This window comes from Syngnathus floridae, chromosome 6, assembly GCF_059516105.1.
Source record: "Syngnathus floridae isolate MCC-2025c chromosome 6, RoL_Sflo_1.0, whole genome shotgun sequence".
Taxonomy (NCBI): domain Eukaryota; kingdom Metazoa; phylum Chordata; class Actinopteri; order Syngnathiformes; family Syngnathidae; genus Syngnathus; species Syngnathus floridae.
In genome coordinates this window covers 18,525,063-18,538,219 of record NC_142418.1, presented here as the reverse complement: position 1 = coordinate 18,538,219, position 13,157 = coordinate 18,525,063, and the positions used below count along the sequence as shown (strand labels likewise).

Here is a 13,157-nt window from a genome sequence, read left to right as displayed (position 1 = left end):
GATCTGCAGGAACAAAGTGATCTCCCCCCCACCCTACAGCTGGGTTGAAATTGCAAACTGCACTTTTGTGAAATCCAAATAAATATGAGCACGCATTTCCCGTCTCCACAAAGCTGAGCGCATCAGAGACAGTTGAAACCTCATCTGGCTGAGTTTCAATTGGAAAGCGCTGAAGAGTGACTAACATGGAGCCTCTTGGAGAAGGTCAAGAGCCCGGAGCAACCAGCGGCCATTAAATTCACTCCAAGTGCTTTGCTTTTTGACCAGGCTTGCACCGCACTATTATGGTGTGCAAACCCTCAACGCCAAGTGGCACAAGCATCATAGACATGTTATTACGTTTGAGCCTCTAATCAACATTACAGCTTTTAAAAGAGACTCTTGAGAAGGTGAGAGAGAGCGAGAGAGCTGCATCCATCCGGCGCTCTGCATTGTCGCTTGGGAAACATTTGACTAATGTTCATATTCTACTCAATTATATTATCATTTGTTTTACCGCACATCCATTTTCAGACAATTACATTGACTTAAATCGTTTTTTTAACTCCAAGTACTGCCTTAATTTAAAAACATTAAAATTCAGTAGCGTAGAAGGTGTTGCGATATGAGACAGGTTATATCTCAACGGCATTATTCTCGAGGTGCCAAAAATGACACGTTATTAACGCCAATTTCCTTTCTCGCCGATAGATTTTGAACGCAGCCCAGCAGTGATAGCCCTGCATTGTGCCTCTTCGCCTCTAGGGGCAGTGTGGTGCGCACATGCAGATAACTCGCTTGGAGGACGGTGATTAAAAGTTGATGCCAACACACCTTCCTCGGCCGCCATTATGCTCAAGGTAGATAAAATGTTTGAATACTCGGAGAGAAAGAAATAACGGCACCAGTCAATGAACGAAATAATAATTAGGCAGTTCTTGTGCATAGAAGTCGAGTGTTGGTTGACACGATGAAAAAAGACAAAATAAAACAAAAAACAACGCTGCGAAGTCAGTGGGGGAGATATGAAGGTAAGCATAGTTTTAGAAACATGAAATAAATTGTACATTTAAAATAGAAAATGTGAGATTGATGTGACTAAAAAACATTTTAATCGATGGACCCTCCCTATTATACGCAGTATGCTGTTTATTGTACGCCAATGTAAGTATACAGTTTAAAAATGAACACAGCTTAAATTAACGAATATAAAGTAACAGTATTTAAATTGGCTGGTTATGCTAACTAATGTGTTTTGTATCGCCATTTCAGCATGTGGCCTTTTTTTGCTACAACAAGGGTTTACTGAAAACAGAAAGCCCAAACATCAACTAGTATTCTACCTTCGGCGATACAGGATTCTAATTAAGGTAAGCCATTATCAACTTCTCTTTATGAATGGACATTTGGACAATTCCTCCAACCACATTTCATTTGCTGCTGTCAACACGATGTGATTTTGGAAATTCACTTTGCGACAGTTTATTTTTCGGGGTACGAAGCTGCAAGAAACTAGTGACTGAACTAGGATGAGGCAGTTTGAATATTCATGTTCAGCTGTTAGCTCAACTTGAAGAACTAAATTTAGCTATCCGGTGCCTTCATAAATACTATTTTACCAACCTCATGGATCCTAATTTAAAAGGACTTGCTAGAGCAAGAAGCTCAACCACAACCGCACTAGAATTCCCCATGACACTTTCCATCAGTGGCATAGATAAGAAACCGCCGTCAGTGAAAGTCAATTAGTGGCAAGCGTGCAAATAGCGCGTGAGAGTCGAGCGTTGCTTGAGCGGCCTGTCGCCATCGTTGCATGTCAAAACTGCGGATGCCTTACAGCCGACTATTCGACAAAAAAATGACGAGACTGACAGACAGTTAATTGTCATTCAGCCTGTCCTGTCTGCAAACGTCTTGAAAATTCTTCCTCTTCCTCACGCTCCTTTGCAGAATGTAAATCTCTCTTCCTGTTGTTGACGGTCACAAAGGTCAAAAGCGTGTCATGATATTTCATGAACACAACTAGAAACTGGTTCAAATGTGTCGTGTCTGTTAAGCAATATACCTCCAATAGTTTTACAAATGTTTCCTCTATTGCTGAAATGTTGATGGTATTCTGGCTTTTATTTGTGAGTCTTCAATGTTGTTTTGGCCCACCCACAGTGGATTCAAATGGAAAAATTACATCTGATCTGCTCCTTAATTATGTTCTGGGTAAGTAAGTAGACCTCTGAATAAAACAATGAGTAGTCATATTGGAAGCCACTAAGTCCCAAATTTAGCCGAATAATTCCCCCCCTGCCCTCTTTGTTCTCGGCAGTCGACTAAGTGCTTGCAGTTGTCAGCCGAGTGTACACTGGCTGCACTTGTAGCTGGCGGTGTCCTTCCTGTGGTGACAGTATGCCATGACGGATTTCCGTTGACTCACTTTCATTGTAACCGCAATGGAGAAGGAGGAAAAAAAGAAAAAAAAAAGATCACAAGTGCTTGATGTCATCCAGTTAAAGCTGCGGCTTTGCGTGCAGTTGGCAGATGATTTAAGCAGTAGTGAAAGGAGTTTGCTGACGAAATGCGGTGGGGGTGGGGGGGGGGGGGGGGTCTGCACTCACGCTTGTACAAAGCGGCCCAATGGATGATGACTAAATAACGTCTACTTTGAATATGACAGGGGTTGACTTTCTCACATCCCTCAAAGCAACAAAAGACTGAATAAGCGTGATTAACAGAAAGCATATGCAGGGGATATTAAAATAAAAGTCCACTCAGTACCCACTGGGCCTGTTCAAATGACAGATTTCTGACTATTATAAGGACCTGAGAAAAAAAAAAAATGTCAAAAAACTCCTAGACTAGAACAGAAGAACTTTATTTGGAGTTAATTGGAGAGACATGACTTTAAATGTGATTCATCCAGCCCACTTCCAAGAGGGTGTGCACACATCTGCAAGCACATCATCCCAATTTACTTTTACCAAACCGTATTATCTGCGCCGTGTGTAAGTCGGGCCCATGCTCGCTTTTTAAACACACACATTAGTGGCTCATCCTTTTCAAATAAAGTCTTCCACACGGCCGCTCTTATCCACCACTTTGCACATTGCGCTTGCAATCGGTGCTCAATTATAGGCGCCGCATTAACGACTTGTCACTTAATTCATTAGGTACGGCCAAGTTGTTCCTTCTAATAAGGCGGCGCCTTTTATCACACAAGCGCAGGTATGCGTTGAACGGCCGCCATTAAAGCAACCACGTGCGCGCCAGAGATTAGAGTTCTGGCAAACTGGAGGGAGCGCAGCAAAAACACAAAAAACCTACTGCGAAGTGTCGCCCAATTCACAAAGCGTGCTGTTTTCACGCTGGGTTTATCCACTTGATTAATGCCCACTGAACGTTCGCATTGGAACATCACCTGAGGAGCACGTAAACCTGCAGCGGCATAGCAAGGGTGGCGTGAAAAGCCCATTAGGCTTCCGGTGAGGTCCATTTAAGCAAACACCGGAACAGCTGGCAGAGAAATTGTGATCGATGGTGAGACAGTTCGTGGGGAGGGGAACGGTCTCATAGCGAGCCATCCAATTCGCTCTTCTCTCTCGTGTTTTGCTAGCAATCACCTCCACTCACTCACTCACTCACCCACCGGCCCAAAAAAATGCTCATGCAGCCAAATGACAGCTGGCGTGTCCTTTGACGTGAGCTCCAACCAGACGGGCCGCCGGCGTGATCAATACGCACATCAAGATGACTGAATCCTTTCAAGCGTGTTTGTAGAGCTGGATTTGCTGAGCTAACACGGTCCACATCGAACCCCCTCGAATAAGCTTGTTTGGCGAGCGAGCGAGCATCCTCTGTGTTTGAATAGGAACTATTCAAATGGAGACCAGACAACGCCCCTTCCTTCCTTCCCTCCCCTCTCTCTTTCTCCATACAAGCAGACAAACATGTCCGCCCTGCCAGTTCCTCATTTTCTTCTCTCTCTCTCTCTCTCTCTCTCCTTTGTTCACTTGACTTCTGCATGCTTGATTACTCGCCACCTCAAATATGGAACATCAAATTGGCCGTAACATTGTGGAAGCGCTGTAATGCCAAGATTCCACCCTGAGAACGTCAACTTGACACTTGCTGGAAGACAAGTGGAGTTGCATAGATAAGATACTATGTCTTGCAACGCTCTCCTTTAGGACAGGACAAAACATTTGATCTGAAATGTTTTTGAAAAGAAAATGATGGGCTTGCATCAAGGTCAACGTGATGGCTTTTGTGTAATCATGCAAACAGAAACAAAGAGACACTGCTGGAAAGTCAAATTCTGAGTTGCTCTGAAACACAAAATCAAGCTAGCTAGCTAAATAACTAAATAGCTACAATGACTAGCTATAATAGCTAAATAAATTAATAAATACATACACACAGCTATTTATTTATAGATACATAAATATTTATTGATTCATTTATTTATTTGTGATGAGTCATAAAAAAGCAGAATTAAAAGTTGAATACTCTGCGTTGGACAGCGACAGCTAATGCAAATAAATCCGATAAATCTGACGCGCATTGGGCGATGCCGAGACATTGTTGCTTGTCCTATTTTTACATAAAGGGTTTCAGAAACAATAAGTGTTTTGAAAAACATGCAAATCTTTTGCCTTTGAAGAGTTACTGATTATAGAATCTTTGACTAAATAAATGAGGTCGTTGGCCTTCCCAGTCAGTTGAGGCTTATTTGAAAGTGAAATGTGGCAAAATGCTGACATCTCTTTTGACATCCCTCCCAACACTCCATTTGCATCCCCGTCGTCCTCTTTTCTGTTTACACTCCGCTCGGCTCATTTAACTTCCACGACCCGGTGAATACATAACCCAGGGCCATTCAAAACATCCCGTCGGGAGAAAACCAAAGCGCGTAAGCATGCAAAGGCCGCTGCGCTGTGCTGGGCTGCGCTGGCTGGCTGGCTGGCATCAGCCTTCGGGTGCGCTTTTTAAACGCTGTCGTTTGCTGCCTCGGAGGCAACCAGCTGCATCGCTCGGACGCACTTCCATCGCTTTGTTAAATCTCGCCCTCGTGCGCAATTCATGATGCGCGTTACGAACTGTTAAAGGTTCGGCGTGGCCTTTCAGAAAAACGTCCCTTTCTCGCTAACAAGCTTTGCGTTCAACTCTGCATTTAATTGCGCATGCCAAAAACATTTCCCTTGAAGTAGCTGCACGCTCGCAAGGCGACATTGTATTAGACGTTTATGTTTTCAAATGAGGAAGCTGGGGCCTTTCAAAAGGGCCCAGCGGAGGAGCTAAGCTCGCATACGCAGCCTATAAAATCTGACGAGTGTCGTCGGCGGGCAGGCGGGCAAACTAACTGCGGGCACAATTAACGGCCAGAAAGGAAAAGAAGCTTGCGCTAGTAAATTTGCAAGTAATATCGTAAAGCCTGTTTGTCTTTTTCCCCCTCGAAGAACTAAATATGCAAAAATGGGCATTCTGTTTGCGTTTTACGTTGGGCTCGGTCGGGCAGTTAACGTCGTAGCTGTTGTGAGTAAGATACGAATTTCATACGCGCCGAGATTAACGATGTCGACCGCTTTTGCTGCAGTTTTGTTTTTACTGCGGCCATGCAAAGCACAAAACGCGGTTTTACGGTCTCGGTGAAGCTGTTTTTGTTGACAGTCAATCAGTCAGTAAGGTAACACGCGCAAATGAATCCGGGGGCCGACTTTGGCGTCTCCAGGTTAAGACGCTGCTGTGCATTTAATCGTCAGGTTTTAATCAGGTTGTGGCAATATTTATTTGAAGCGTGCATGGAAGCGTAGTGGTCGACCGAGTGAGCGAGCGAGTGAGCGAGCGAGTGAGCGAGTGTCCCCCTGCTCTGCTTCCCATTAGCGCCTGTCTCATCCTCAGCCTGGGCAGCTGTTATCTCAATGATGTTCTAATTCTAGCCAAACACTTCTGTGTTTGACTCAATAGAGGCAGTGTAAGTCAGCAGAGTCAATATTAGCACAGCACACAGGCTTGCTTGCTTGCTTGGTTGGTTGGTGTGAGGTAAAACGTGTTTGTGTGTGTGTGTGTGAGAGCGAGAGAAAGAGAGTGAATAGGTGATTAAGGGCAAGGTAAATAAAGATCATCAAAAAGGAAGCAAGCCGTTTCCTGCTTCCGTTTCCTCGCTTGTTTCCTTCGAGTCTGCCGCCATTTCTTTTATCACCTGTTTCTTTTTTGAAAATATTCATCACGAAGAAGTTAGTGTTGGTTCTTGGAGTCACAACAGCAGCTGCCGGCGCTCTTTCAGCTGAGCCGAGGCTTGCCGACGGTGAACGGCTCAACGTCGGTGTCAAATGTTTTTCTCGTGATGGATGGTGATAATTAGTACGAGTTTGTTTTTGTCAAGACTGCAAAACTACACTCTAATAAGAGCGACATGAAAATGTTTGTCTTTACAAGTATAGTAATGCTCTTTCCCATCCATCCGTTATAGCTAGTGTTGCATCCAGCCGTCCGTCCGTCCGTCCGTCCATCCATCCATCCATCCATCCATCTCTCCCAAATCCCATCTCATCCATCGTTCTCTCCCTCCCTCCCTACCTCCTCCTCCGCAAAGGGAGCACACAGTCCCGTTGCACTCAGCCCGAGGCCTTGTTAGCGGTAATAAAGCGTGTAAACAAAGCGCGGCGGGCGGCGTATTTTAAGGTCATGGCAAACAGCAGCAATAACCTCGCAGTCAGCACAAAGTCGTCTCCCTGATGTGGCGGCGGCGGCGGCGGCGCAATCTCCCTATTTAAATCTGCTGACACGCGGAAACGGCAACATGAGCTAATGCACTACTTAAAGAGCATAATCGTTCTTTCCCTTCCTGTTAATGAATGCTAATTAGGAGTCTGGAGCAGTTTCTGGCATGTGCTGGCTGGCCCTCTAATGTGCCGTATTGTTCTCCTCGCTTCGGCTCAGCACTAATGCTGCTGTGCCAGCTATTAAAGTCAGATAAGCCATCCATCTTTAACATTGCCAGCCAAAGCCACGCTAATAGCTCAGCCATTAAATTGTTCATTTCCATGCCTTCCGCTTTTTGTCCTTTTAGTTGTCTCTGCGCACACGTGAGCCGACTCCATGTTTGGCAAGAAAATAAATAACAAGATGTCCGTCGTGTCAAGCTCTAAAAGGTTTTCAGGTGTGACTCTTAAACGGGGAGATGTAATAATGTGATGTAATGCGTGAAATGGCTCGCTAGTAATAAGGTTAATCACATCCACACTTTTAACGAGCAGTAGGGGCCGTATTAGCGGCCATATTATTCCCATTCTGGAGTCATGTTGATTTTACTATTGATTTTAAGATCTGGCACTTAGTCACAAGGCAATTTAGTTTACGTAGGCCACTGAGAATTGGCAGCCAAGAAAAGGAAGACAGAAATGAGCCATTTCCACAAGCTCTTCGTTTGAATACAAAGCCAGCCGTAAAGTGCAAATCACAACCAAGTCGTCGGTACCGGGAAAATATGGGTTAAAAAAAAAAAAAAGGTTTCTGTTTCTGCAAGAAAATAAAAACGGCAAATGTAGGACGTCTAGAATTTTATTTTCCCATTCCGTGTCTGTTGAATGATGAATACGTTGCCATCGGAGTGAGAGAGTAAATCCAACAAGGTGATATTTGTCATCTTCCCACAGAGTGTTTGGTTTATAGAGCGTGGATGACTAATGGGGCTTGTGGTTGACCAGGCCCGTCCCGCAACATGGGAAGACTCAACTTGCGAGACTTTATTAGTCGACTCTTCATCGTGTTTCATTCCACTTGGCAAAAAGCAAGCGTTGCCAGCCGGCCGATGAATTAAACAGAACCCGGCGTTGTTTACGTATGACAACTGGTCCGTTAATAGACTTTTCGCCGCTGTTTATACAAAATACACGAGGCAATCGTGTGTGATCGATGGCGTAGGCGGCGACAATTGCTTTGGCAACCGAATCGAACAGCGTTGCTGTTTCAAGGCTAATTGAGAATATTTAAAAACACATTGGCTCTGGAAGGGTTGTAGAGCGTATTACACGATCCAACCAAAACGTAGTTTAGCCATCATCAAAAACATAATTAGGAGATTTGCAGTGAATAATGGATCAGGGTCAAACTGACATCATTTAAATTCACTGAGCTTCGCATGTCTTCACGCTATTTCCGTTCTTTGTAAGAGATGGAAAATGCAAAAATTATTTAAAAAAAAAAAAAAAAATCCCACCCTCCCTGTGCAAGGAAATGCAAAAACACGCAATCTGTGAGAATGACCAGATGTAGCATGTTGTAGCATGAAAATATGTTTTGATAAAACGTCTCTCAGCGAGACGATTAAAGCTTAGCGTCGTTCATGTTTCATTCTTCTGGAATGCCATGTGAATTAAAGACAAGTCTCAGCAAGAAATACTCACAATCACATGCTGCCGGTGTGAGTCAATTTTGCAGTTTGCGCAACACAATGTCAACATACAAGTGGAGAGTCGGCGCCACATTCATTGCTCGCTTGTAAAGAACCCGGCCCGAGATATTCTGACGCGACTGCGTCAATGACGACGAGCTTCCGTGTCGGTGTTATTTTTACTACGACGTAGTCAAGCATGCTCCCAATGAAAACGTGCACCATTTTCCTAGATGACCCCCACTACCATGTGGTATTTATGTAAATGTACTCAAAGATGGATGTGAATCTTAATGATAGGGATTCCCCTCAAAGCACCTTCATTAAGTTGATGTCGTGAAATTGATAAGATTCAAATGTTTCCCTCCTTAGATGAAGCAGAGCAGCTGTAAAAATGTGAAATATGTCAAATAGCTGCCACATAACTTGGCAACTCCACTCGTAACCCAATATGTCGACTTGCCCAAAGGTATGCTTTCTAATCTGGATATATCACGCAGCTACTTTTAAGTTCATTCCCCTCCACTGAAGCAAAAATAATTTGAGTATCTACCTGACACCTTGGGTCAAATACCAAAGAACTAGTACTTGCAAAACCTTTTAAAAGATAAAGAGCCGTATCTTTCGCAACAGCCATAACCTTTTTTATTTTGTACTAACCAACCAGTTTCGCAAACAAACCAGACCGTTTGAGGTTTTGATGTTTAGGAAATGAGTGCGTCTGCATAAACACATCCAGTACGAGGTGCAGTCTTTGTTCTTTGCTGTTGATTGACATGCATCCGCCTTCTCTCGCAACCGCTAACAGTTTAGCATGCTATGGAATGCCGCTCGGCACAAAAGGCAAAACAGGTCTCAGTGGAGCGCAAACAGCCACGGGCCCGTATGGCGCCACCGCTTCGTAGAACAGACAATCATCAGGACTATTATTACCACCAGCATCTTTGCTTTTTTTTTTTTGATGTCTCCCAAAACCTCAGCGTGATACCTGCTAAGTGATTAGCATGCGCTTTCCCACAAGAAACTGCTGCAGGTGTGAGCATTCTTTGGAAGGAAGGAAGGAGTGGTCCTGAAAAGAGCTACACCTCAGGGGCTGGAGCTTTCTTAGATAAGGATTACACACAATACAAAGGCCTTTCCAGGCGTGCTGCTCTTGATCTGACCTCTGACAAGGATAATCCAGAAGCTTGTTACACCTATTTAAAACGTAATTGCTCGCTGTCACAGAACAGGAATCTTTCCTCCCTTTTTTTCTTTCTTTTTTTTTTTTGTACAAGGACCATAAGAGCCAACGACATCAATCTTCTTTGCGGAGTAGCTCATCAACCTAAAAGGGCGGATAAGTAATCTGGCAGATGAAAGATAGGAGGAAACCCTTGTGAGCCAACACAGCTAGAAAGGAGTAGTAGCTTGTGGTGGAATTGTTTGTGTGTTTCTGGGCGGCGCCGCAGCACACAGTTTAGCCTGGAGCGCAAAGGGAAGAAGGGCGCAGCAGGCTTGAGCAACGTGGCCGCTGGAGAAAACTGTGCTGCTTTGCCTGGCAGGCAGCTCGAAAGGTGGGGGGGGCGTTGGGGTGTCACCTTGCGGGTGTCAAGCCCTACTCGCCCTGAGCCACTGCTCCGTCGAGCAAAACATTTGAGGAATGACTGATTTATATGGCAGCTGTTGAACCGTTTTTCTCATGGCGCTCCAAGTGTAACAGCTGACAAACGCAGGCCGATGCTGTGAGGAGCCAAATGCCATTTCATGAGGTCAACTGGAAGCTCCTGGTTGTCATTTGGATTAAGGGAAAATAGCTCCCACCAGATCCAGCAGGTGGCCAAAAAGAGAAATATTTGCATGGAGTACTGCTTCCAGTGCCGTCAATAGGAGTGAATGAGTTAACATGTTTTTAGACCTGCACAGACGTTGACAGTGAATCAATTGAATGACTCCAATTTGTCTTGATGGCCTCAAGAATCAGTTGTTCAACAAAAATCTGTTTCACACAACCTATAATTAATCATTCGTTCATTCGGCAATGAATTAGGCCCTTCTCTAGTGGTTAAAATGTGATGACACGGATATTATTTCACCCAACGTATTCTAGCCTAGCAACACGTTAAGTATCCATCGAACTAAAAATGTGCCGTTAGAAGATAAATTGTGGAAGAAAAAAAAACATCACAGTAAAAAAAGTTTTAATCTCTGTATGGAGCCAACCTTAGTGGTTGGTGCCTGACCAATTAGTTTCACGTGTAAAGTTTCTGCTGAGATGTCTGCTTCTTTTTATTTTCCAATGACCAATCTTTCTAATCATTATTCTAAAATGCCAAACTCCAGAGAGATGCTTTAGAAGTGGAGCAGTTTGATATCTGAGATGAAGGCGCCTCGCTCGCTCGCAGCACACCGGGCGGGCCACTGTAACCTTATTTCACGCTGGCTCTCAAATAGTGTCAAGAATTTGTGAGGCAGTTAGTGGCCGTCATTAATAACCACCCTGGCCGGCTTGACAGCTGCTGATTGGAATGAAGAGCAGTGCTACAGCAGACGGCTCCAAATTTCCCTGACAGGCAGCCATGTCTCCATTACGGGGCGTCGCTGGGCTGCCAAAACAGCAGTCATCAGAGAAGAGAGAAAACACGCTTTCACACCACAGGCACCTTCCCGTTGCCTTTGCTGGAAGGAAAGCATTAACACAGCAACAAGCACATCAACACATAGTCTAGTCCTTGCGGCAGATATCATTTTCATATCAAAGTCAACATCTGTTGGCTTCATGCTAAGATAGCTTTGACCTCTCGCTCGTGTCGGTTTAAAAAAAATGCAATTAGTAACTACAGCTCTGGAGTGACAACAACAACAACAAAGTGGGTCATGTTTTTCGAGATTATTTTCAAATATGTATCATCTGTAAATTCACTGCCCTGGGTCTTTAAATGTAGTCATCGCGGTCTTAAACGGACGGGACGGGACAACAATGATTTGATCTAAAATGACTTGAGCAGTTTGTTTTTAGCAAGCGAGCGTCATGCTGATGGTTATTTTTTGTAACCCAAAGGTTAAAGTTAGAAAATGGTTGTGGACTGAAGTAGAAGTCACATCATGTCTTTGCAATATGGCACCCAAACCACAATGTCTAACCGTGGAAAATGTTATTAGCTTAAATGTCTCAGCCAGTCGGCCGGCCGGCCGGCCGGCCGGCCGACCAGCCGGCCGGGGCAGCTTGTTTACTCTCCAGTGGGCGCAAATCACAGCTCTATTACCCACAGGAATGTTGCTTCGCAGCACAGGCTGTGATTACAATTACCCTGAAATGTCTTCGGTCAAACTAATTATAAGTACATGTCATTTTTAGAAGTGGTAAAGTGACACTGGACAGAGTGCTGCTGTGACATTGTGTCTTTATTTTCTCACATGAGATGTTTTGGCCAAAGAGTAAGGAGCCAAATAAAGACATGTCTTTCCTGGAAGTATAAAAGTACACACTGATTACATTTCAATGAGTTACTGTAGTGTAGAGTGATGTGGTCATTTGACAAAAATAAACTTCTGCATCATTCTCACGTATGTTCTAAGCCTACTTGTCAATGTTGCATCATATACTGATTATAAAACTCCTTTTTTTTTTAATTGAGTAGTGCAGGTCAGGCATTTTTCTTTCGAGGGTGGAGTGACTGAAAGTTTGTGGCCTTGAACATTTTGATCCCTGTAATGACAGAGGGCTTTGGCCTGGGTCAACCTGTCAGCGCTCGGCATCCGCACATGCCTGCTGCTCCCCAATGCGAGGCAAGGCACGTACATGAGAATATGTGAACGCCCGTATAGATTCGTACACGTGCACATTGTTGGAACAGATAAATGGTATTTCCATTCATTTGAATGAGGAAGGATGATTTGAAAGGAAGCACATTGTATGTGCTATGTACAAGATTGAAGTGTGTGTGTGGGGGGGGTTGTTGCTAGGCAGATGCAGTGTAGGATTATATAATTTATTTTATTATTACACTAGGGTAGCATAAAGAGCCTTAAAGCCATCAAAATGGTCTCATTTTCATGTTAGCGTGGTGGATGGTTGCATGCCGGTTAGCATCGGTTCATAAATGATGTGAGTTAAACATTGAGTCATGAATCCAATACATTGAAATACTGAAAAAGCACTGTACTGTACTAAAGTCAGTGGCGTTCAACTTTTAATTTTCCCTGATATGTCGTAACCCCAATTTGAATACTTACTAGTGATCTATTTGATTCACCCTCATCTCCTACCTAGTGAATAAACAAAGAAGCCCACAATGCACATCAATCCCCTGCAAGCACTTAGGGATGACACAAACAAACACACGTGCATAAAGACTGCAGAGGCGCCGCCACAGGAGGTGGCAGACAATCAAGAATGGGAGCCTTCATTTTATAGCTGCCGCTTCCTTGTCAGCTTTACTCCTGACAGCAATAAAACACTCCATAATAAAAGCCACAATCCCGGCCGGGAAAGCAGCAGGACTGCAGCTATAGATAATCTACTCAGCTCATACGCCTCACACTGCGTTTGCATTTCCTGTCCCAAAATTCAATATGCAGCTTTACGTCCGTTTTTTCCCCCCCTGGTTTTAAGCGTAATGAAAAGCAGTGAGACGAAGCTTATCTGCTGGATCCACATGGGCAAAGCAATATTGTGACCTTCGCTACCTGTGGGAGCACGAGCTGCTTAATTAGCTGCTTGTATGTTGTCCAAACGGGAGCTCTGGAGAAATCAACCTCCAGGTAAAAACTAATAAGGGAATATCGGTTGAGTTGTAAAATAAAAATTCATCCT

At 44.1% G+C, this 13,157-nt stretch overlaps 1 long non-coding RNA gene across 2 annotated transcripts in view; it reads left to right on the top strand.

Annotated features, from left to right (window-relative positions):
* The first annotated feature begins 768 nt into the window (after positions 1 to 768).
* LOC148397094 (uncharacterized) overlaps positions 769 to 13,157 on the top strand; it is a 38,423-nt gene continuing 26,034 nt past the window's right edge. The window contains exons 1-3 of one of the 2 annotated variants that reach the window (XR_015859190.1): positions 769 to 1,010; positions 1,121 to 1,143; positions 1,252 to 1,349. This is a non-coding gene — a long non-coding RNA (uncharacterized LOC148397094). The remainder of the gene's footprint in view (positions 1,011 to 1,120; positions 1,144 to 1,251; positions 1,350 to 13,157) is intronic. The other variant, XR_015859189.1, reaches the window with a different exon arrangement.